Consider the following 9,353-nt stretch of genomic DNA (forward strand, 5'->3'; position numbering starts at 1 on the left):
TAATAATAATAATAATTTGGAACGCTCTATTGAATTCAGGCAGACATTCGGCTAAAAATACTCAGTTGAAGTATTACCGACCTGGGAGGTCATGACTGATTAACCACAAGAGAGGTGAGGCTCAAGGTGTGGCTGGCTATTTCCACTCTTTGTACAAGCACCTGAGTGAAGCACATGTACACAGAGCGCCACATATACAAGAAGTATTACAGGGTGTACACTCTGGTTTATACATTCTGTACTTAAAGTTAATTAGTTGAACTTTTAAGTGATGAACAGTTACATTAATACTGTAGGTTACATTCCACATATTTAGCTTGGTTAAGAGTGAACAGAGCTGTTTACTTGCTTAGCTTGATTAAAAGTGAACAGAGCTGTTTACTTGCTTAGCTTGATTAAGAGTGAACGTAGCTGTTTACTTGCTTAGCTTGATTAAAAGTGAACGTAGCTGTTTACTTGCTTAGCTTGATTGCGTGAACGTAGCTGTTTACTTGCTTAGCTTGATTAAAAGTGAACAGAGCTGTTTACTTGCTTAGCTATGCACTTGTTCATGGGTTGTTTATGATGTTCACAATGGCAGGTAGAGTGCTTTTCTTACAGCTGTCTGTACGAGCTCTGAAGGCGACGAGGTGGACGTCAGTTCGTGGGGTTGGGGCGAGTCAGAGAGGAGGAGGAGGTCTCGGTGATGTGGGTGTCAGCATTGCATTGCCAAGCTAGCCCTTGTGAGCCGCCGGCGTCAGGCGAAGAGGTGGACAGGTTCAGCGAGAGAGAGAAGAACCTCCTCTTGGTACGTGGTGTACGATACGCCCAGAATATTTCCACATGCTTCTTTTTTTTTTTTTATTGCACTTTTTCTCCAGCTGGTCCCCTCTGTGTTGCTGTAAGGAAGGAGGATCAGGGCTGGGGAGGCAAAGGCAGCGAGCTTAGGTAGAATGAAGATGGTATAAGATATTCCTAAGCTCAGATGATGGGTGATCTCACTCGACGGAGAAGGTAAAGACGGTACAAGGAAGATGTGATGATAGCACGGAGTGACGTCAGGGCCTAGTGTGACGTCGGGGCAAGACATCGTCTGCACACAGACTGATGTGCATCATCCTAATCTTGGTGGGACTAGTGACGTCGTTGGCCTTGGTCCACTCCTGAAGGTTGCTGATGATGTCCTGAAGCGGCACTGAAGTCAGGAGAGTTGATGATGATGTCCTGAAGTGGCACTGAAGTCAGGAGAGTTGCTGATGATGCCTTGAAGTGGCACTGAAGTTAGGAGAGTTGATGATGATGTCCTGAAGTGGCACTGAAGTCAGGAGAGTAGCTGATGATGTCCTGAAGTGGCACTGAAGTCAGGAGAGTTGCTGATGATGTCCTGAAGTGGCACTGAAGTCAGGAGAGTAGTTGTTGATGGTGATGCCAGAGGCGGAGTCGTGTGCATGTTTCCAGCGGTGGTTTGTGGCCTCCCTCAGGACGTCATTGATATGGATGTGGAAGCAGAGCGGCTCCGTCTAGGTTCGATGCGAAACACCGCAAGCGGCGGAAGCGGACGGCTCGGTGTCGCGCCGGTCAGCCAGCAAGCAAGCCCGCCAGCCACGAAGTACCCTTGTAGTCCTGGGTCGACGGCTTTCATTACAATAACATCATGGTTGACCATGTGTTCGGAAACCTTGGTGAAATCTCCGTAGGTGAGCATCACGCCAAGTCTCGCGCCTCTCCAAGTTGCGGCAGCTGAAGTTCTTTGAGGAGGAGGCTGACGAGGCAGTGAGTGGTGGAGGGAGGACATGTCGTGTTTTCTAAACTGCTGACGGTCATTTGAATCAGCAGTGTCAACCAAGACCTAGTCAAAACACAACACTCTCACAAAATAGGCTGGTGATTGGAGTGATGGTAACAGGGCGTAATCTACCGAGAGAGTATGGGTTGGTGGATCTTGGTAGTGGAGCGACATATGCTAACTTCCAAGCTGTGGGGCTATTTAGATTGTCCGAGTGAAGTATCAGTTATGACGGTCAGCGGTGTAGCTACTTCATGGGAGAATTCCACGTACAGTTTCAGTGGAGGATCTACGGGTGTGCTTCAGCGTTTGATTTTAAGGCGTTGAAGACGCCTGGCTGCTTGATATACCTCTACTGTGTTTGAGGAAGATGGAGGGTTATGCTAGGAGGGAGCTGATGTCGAGTTCTGGTAATCTTTCGCCAATATTGGCAAAGTGTTTGCTAATCTGGTGTGTGGCTTCCTCAGTGTTGAGTTGGTCTACGCTAGGGGAAGGTGGAGAGCCATCACGTGTCACAACCAGTTAGTTCTTTTCGTACTTCAGACGCTGCACTTCGGTTGGGCAGCAGGCCTTCTCCACAGCTCATACTTCGCTAACGTTACACTTTGTTGTGAAGTTACTTGTTGTTTGTTGTGAAGTTACTTGTATTAGTTGGGTAGTTGTTGTTGCAACTGTCGAATGCTCGATTCATCCGCTGCATAAGTCGCCCAGTGCGGTGGGGGATCCAGGGAGCGTCGGCCGGTTGTAGTATTGATACTCGTCTTCTGGGGGAAGGGATGAATGCTGGTGGGCATGACTGCAGTTTTCACGATACGTCTCACACATCATCTCAACATCCTCACCGGTCACCTCAGTACGGGGAAGGTGAGACGCCCACAGACCGGGATCTCTCCTCACTGAGTCAGTAAGTCCATCAGTAAGTCTTATGACTTATGAGACGCCCACAGACCGGGATCTCTCCTCACTGAGTCAGTAAGTCATAAGTCTTATGACTTATGATAACATCATGACCACTTAAGTTTACTACGGACGACGGTTATGATGATCCCATATCACAGTCCTTTCCCTGATCACTAGTATGGCTTCCGTAAGGCGAGATCCACTGGTGAGAGTCTTTCCTGTCTTGCTAATATCTGGGCATCATCCCTGAAAGGTTTCGGGGAATGTTATGTAGTTGCCTTGGATCTACAAAGCTTTTGATAGGGTGTGGCACCGGGGTCTCATCTCTAAGCTCCCTTCTTTTGGCTTCCCTCCCTCACTTTGCTCCCTCACCGGTCGGTCTATCTCTGTGGTTGTTGATGGATCAGCCTCTCTCCCCCTTTCTCCATCAACAGCGGTGTCCCTCAAGGTTCTGTCCTGTCTCCTAGTTTGTTTGTCTTTTGTTTTCTTTCTATCGACAATTTCCTTTCTTCTACAACGAAACAAATGCACTCATACACTGACGACTCAACACAGTATTCTTCCACATCCTTCAATTCTGCTCCTTCTTCTCTCACTCGACCTGCCTCTCGTCTTGACATAACTTCCTCATTAAACTCAGAACTGGACCAAGATATTTCACTGGGGTAAACGAAATCTGGTTAAGTTTAATGCCTCCAAGACCCAGTTTCTGGCCTTCTCTCTGTCGAAAATTCCTCACAACCCTCGTCTTTCCTTTGACGGTTCTGTAATTCCACCTCTTGACTCGATAAACATACTTGATATTGCTGTAACATCCGCTCTCTCTCTCTTGGAAATCCCACATTACGGATATGGATGTCTGTCTATAAGAATTTGGGAGTCGTGTGTTTAGATGTCGACATTTCTTGTCTTCCGAACAGTTGCTTCGTTTATACAAAGGATTTGATCCGTCCTTGTATGGAGTACAGATCTCACATCTGGGGTGGTTCTAGCTCCGTCTCTTTACTTGACAAGAGCTGAGTCGAAAGCGGTCCGGCTTATAAACTGTCCCAGGCCGTAAACCTCAAGTTATAATCACCAGTCGAAAAAAATCTTCAGCAAACTCTTCAGACGTTCAAGGTATTTGCGTAACTACACAGGTTGTCAAAAGATACATGGTTCTTCTCCTGGCGCGGAGACTGTCTTAATAGACATTTTTCTTCGTGTTGTTATAATGGAAGACAAGAAAGAATTCCTCTTCACTCCTCGACAGCAAGATATATTATTGCTCCTGTGTTTCCAGCCCAACTTTTCCCAGATTGACGAAACTTTTAGCAATATTTCTACGGTTACTGATGTCTGTGTTGTCTTAGTGGTGTGTAAACTGAACAAATATGTATATACGTATACTGCGTGGCTTTACTGGTTTGCGAGACTAATTAGGTCTAGGTTTCTCTGATTAAATCCCAGTAAAAACTCGGATTATTTTAATGTGTCTATAAAACCATTCGTTTTCGTCAGTACAGGTCTGCGGGAGTTGGGAGGTCTCCTGTAATATATGATGAAGTTCCCGCTCACTCGCAGGCCTCCTGAGGCGGTGCAGTCAGTTCTGTCGCTAATGAACTACGAGACGCCGTCCCTCACCCTGCCTGGGATCTCCCGGCAGCCATAACCGTTCGGTGTTTGTTGTTGTTGGTGTGAGGTGCTGTGTGTGTGTGTGTCGGGCCAGGACCTTCCTAGCCTGCTAGCAGCATGTGAGGTGCTGTGTGTGTGTGTGTGTGTGTGTGTCGGGCAAGGACCTGCCTAGCCTGCTAGCAGCATGTGCGGTGCTGTGTGTGTGTGTCGGGCTAGGACCTGCCTGGCCAGCAGCATGTGAGGTGCTATGTGTGTGTGTGTGTGTGTGTGTGTGTGTGTGTGTGTGTGTGTGTGTGTGTGTCGGGCCAGGACCTGCCTGGCCAGCAGCATGTGAGGTGCTGTGTGCGTGTGTGTGTCGGGCCAGGAGCTGCCTGGCCAGCGAAAACTAGGCCCTCCTGACCCTGGGCCAACACAGTTCTTCCAGTGGTGTAAGCATGACACTCCTTACTGTTGCTGGGTGATGCGGTGGCCTTAACGGACCGGCAGTGACCCGTCCACCCGTTGGTGGGTTGACGGAGACAGACAGACAGACAGTCGGTATCTGCCTCCCTCCCTCCAAGTCCCTACGACAAGACTGTGCAGAGAGAGAGAGAGAGAGAGAGAGAGAGAGAGAGAGAGAGAGAGAGAGAGAGAGAGAGAGAGGAGATTACCTCAATTGTCCCACCCAGAGACAATACCTCATCATTCTAGTCACGTCTTTATCTCTGAATAAATTATCTAGAGCCCTCTCATCCCGCTATGATCCCCCTACCCCACACCACTACCACCACCAACCCCTCCATCATCCATCCGCGGGGATATTCCCTCCGTCATAAGCAGCGACGGCACCACCATCACCACCACACCACACCACCATCACCACCACACCACACCACCATCACCACCACACCACACCACCATCACCACCACACCACACCACCACCACCACCCCTACCACTACCATCACCACCACACCACACCACCACCACCACCACCCCTACCACCACCATCACCACCACACCACACCACCACCACACCACCACCACTACCACCAACACCACACCACACCACCATCACCACCACCCCTACCACTACCATCACCACCACCACCACACCACCATCACCACCACCCCTACCACCACCACACCACACCACCACCATCACCACCACACCACACCACCCCTACCACCACCATCACCACCACCACACCACACCACCATCACCATCACCACACCACACCACCATCACCACCACCACACCACACCACCACCATCACCACCACACCACACCACCCCTACCACCACCACCACCACTACTACCACACCACCACCACTACCATACCACACCACCACCACCACTACCACCACACGATCGCCACCAAAGCTTTCCATATCGAAGGCAAAAACGAAAAGTCGAACTAGGACGTAATAATCTCTGGTGACCTAAGACCAGGTAAGCAGTGCACAGAAGCAGTGAAAACAGTGAACATGATTATCTAATTCATAGGCAAGTGCTTCGAAATGAAGTCTAGGGACATCATCTTTATACCATCTATTGGTTTGTCCACATCTTGAATGCTGTGTTGAGTTTGGGTCATCCTACAGCAAACCAATCCTACGAGAACAGATTAATCGACTTGAATCTATTTAGCTTCGAAAAGAGAAGGTTAAGAGATGGTCTAACACAAGTATACAAAATGATCAAAGGTTTTGATAATCTTGATCCATCAAGCTACTTAAGACTTGATTCGTCTGACTTTACTGATAGTAATGGATACAAACTTGAAGGCAAACGATTTACCTCCAAGTAAGCGAAGTCCTTTTTCTTCAACAGGATTGTTAACATATGTACGATTTTCCTGTTACAGCCGTTGAAAGTAGTTCTATGGATACGTTTAGAAATAAAATAGATGAAAATTTCAAGTCCAGGACTAGCATTATTTGCGCGTCCTTAGTTACAATGACTATTTGCAGGTCATTCTCTGTGAATTATGGACATACCTTCCAACTTTTACGACTCTAATCTGTGAATTTATGTCTTTCACTGTTACAAACAACCTGGAAATCACCCAGTGGTGTGTTGTGGTGTGAATTCATTTGTATTCCTTTGTATCCACACACTGCGGCCTCAGAGTTCGTTTTTTTTTAATTTTCCAAAAGAAGGAACAGAGAATTGGGCCAGGTGAGGTTATTCCCTCAAAGGCCCAGTCCTCTGTTCTTAACGCTACCTCGCTAATGCGGGAAATGGCGAATAGTTTGAAAGATATATATATATATATATATATATATATATATATATATATATATATATATATTGTGTCATTAAGCATCAGGGTCCAGTGGCTGCACCACAGCCTCAGACACACTGATCCTCCAACCATCTCCTCAACACCACCAGCTACGAGGTCCTTCCTTCTTCTGTTTTCACTTTCATCCTATTTTACTTAAGTCTCGCCTCACCAGTTGTCAACACTCCCAGGACGACTGGCTCCTCAGGTCTGTCAACACAAACTCGGGTCTGTTGTAGCACTTAAGTTTGGAGGACGCTCAGTCAGAAGGCAAGTAAATACATATGCTCGAGGACTCCCATACCCGCACAAAAATCTCTGCCCTCGGGAACGTTAGATCAAAAGACTTCCAACTGGCGGCGGTGGCGACGCTCGACACAAAAGCCTCGCCACCACTGAGAGAACAACACGCCATCAAAGCCTAGCTGGCTGTTTGATCTGTAAGTGAACACTGTCTGTTTTTCTGTGACCAGAAGATAAAATGTAAGCCTCCATCATCTCCTCCGTCAGCCAACAGAGATTGCTGCTGAGATTTAAAAGAAAAATAAGATTTATTGTTGGTCGTTTGTTTTTGTCGTTTGGTGATCCTAATCTGTTTACCAAAACATATGATGGAAGGATGACAGTACACGTTGATGGTACAGGGCAGCTGTGTGGTATATATTTACCATCGGAAAACAACTCTTGGTGATTTCTCAACCTGTCTACAAGTGTAGTGGAGCCGATATTATTATCATGACTCGTTAAGGTTTACTGTATTGATGTATTCCAGGTAAGGAAGGAAAGGTTTACAGTGGCTGCTGTGTTTACGTCAGGAGAAGGAAGTGGTGTATACCTGGACTTGCGTCATCATTATGGCAGTGATGTTTACATTTCTTCCCAGAGCTGGAGCCCCGTAGTGGGCAGGTCCTGCCTGCTGCTGCTCTGGCCGGGGAAGATGATATGGATAATTAACGTTCATCAGTATGACGGAGGCGAGCCCGCCAGCTGGCCTTCCTCCTGATATGAGAGGAAATATTGCACCAGCATTTCTCTTACGAGAAAAATATTGTTGGGATTAAAATATGTTCCTTTATGAATGTTTATGCCTCTATATATGGTATTTGTGAACATATCTAACCTCTTACATAAAATTTGACGAACAAATTTTTAGTTTCCTTAACACTGTCATTGACTTATGTCTACAATTTGAAGTATATTGATTTGGACGGATGCTATCCCATCCAGGTTATCTAAGACATATCAACCCAACCTAAGAGTGTATTAAATACCTATCTGATCTAACCTGACCAGCCTTAGTTAACCTAACCTAACCTAACCTAACCTAACCTAGCTTTACCTTTCATGAGCTAACACAGGAATTCTCAGCTGCAGCCATCAGGCGGTGATAGTCGATAAATGAAAGAATATATATATATATATATATATATATATATATATATATATATATATATATATATATATATATATATATATATATATATCGGTTTGCTATGATTAACTCTTTCGTGATGGAAAGAAAAGCCAAATATGGAGACTTAGGATCATATTTCAATATATCGTGATAAACATTCAATAGATGTGTTGGCTTCAATGGAATAAAAGTACAACAATAGCAGGATACTGATACAATAATTCGTCATGTCTACGACTGGCACAATTCCTTGTCTTTTGACTGGTCGTTTTCTGTGATGGTTGTTTGAATATAGTTGGTTGGTTAACTGTTAGGGCTACTATGGTCGCCAGCATCAATACATAACATAGAATGTTTTAACATCATCTTCCGGTGTGAGAATAATTCTAAGACCACAAACCTTCTCATTATGTGTATTGCACGTCAGAATTGTTGTTTGGACTTAACGACCAGGTCATTATACATCACAATTGATGTATGATATGGTTGACCAAACTTAGAAGACAGAAGGCGAGGTTAGGGTAAGAAATTGGTCATTCCATTTCCTATACAACATGTCATCCTCCAGAGACCAACCCCGGCGACTCACTCTGTACTGTCCCACACCAGGAGAGGAACATGAGTCACTCTGGCTGGCCGCCGTCCCCCGCACGGCAGTAAGTTCTGCCTGGCCGTGTAACACACCACAGGACTCCTGCTGTAGTGGAGGCGCGAGCTAGGCTCCTGCACCAACTAATGGTTCCCTCACTCAGCTCGGCCGGCCTTTTGCGATATTGACCCTGTCTGATAACAGAGGGAACCAGCTTTTATGGGCTCTGGAATGGGGCAATCAACCAGCAGTGGCCTGGAATTGAGGTCGTCAGGCGTGGAAAATCGCCAAAGGTAAAAGTTTGCTGCTACAGCTGGTGTCAGGCTTGGCCAGCCAGACCTGCTCAACTCGTAGCTCCAGGAGGCTAGGCTGTACGTAGCCTACTGTAGTGTCTTGCAACATCTGTTATCATCCTAATCTACAGGCAACGGGTGGTGGTGGTGGGGTCATCCAACGAATAAAGAGGAAATAGCCATCTTTCAAATTTACGCTGATTGGATGAATCTCACTGATATGGTAAACAATACTTTTCCTATTGACCTGAGACTAGATATATATGATACTGAAACAATTTTGACGCAAAACAATTGACATAAGGAATACTCGTGTAACCACTATTATTGATCATTAGTTACATAAAGAATAATGATCTTTAGCGAATAACTACATAATTATGATCAAAATTTGATATCCAGCGACGATTGCTGTCACGACAGAAGTAGACATGTTTTATATTGACTTTCATCACACGAAAAACGTTTTCCTTTGTTATCAATACCTATCTACTTTACTTTTCATGGTGATT

This window comes from Panulirus ornatus, chromosome 3, assembly GCF_036320965.1.
Source record: "Panulirus ornatus isolate Po-2019 chromosome 3, ASM3632096v1, whole genome shotgun sequence".
Taxonomy (NCBI): domain Eukaryota; kingdom Metazoa; phylum Arthropoda; class Malacostraca; order Decapoda; family Palinuridae; genus Panulirus; species Panulirus ornatus.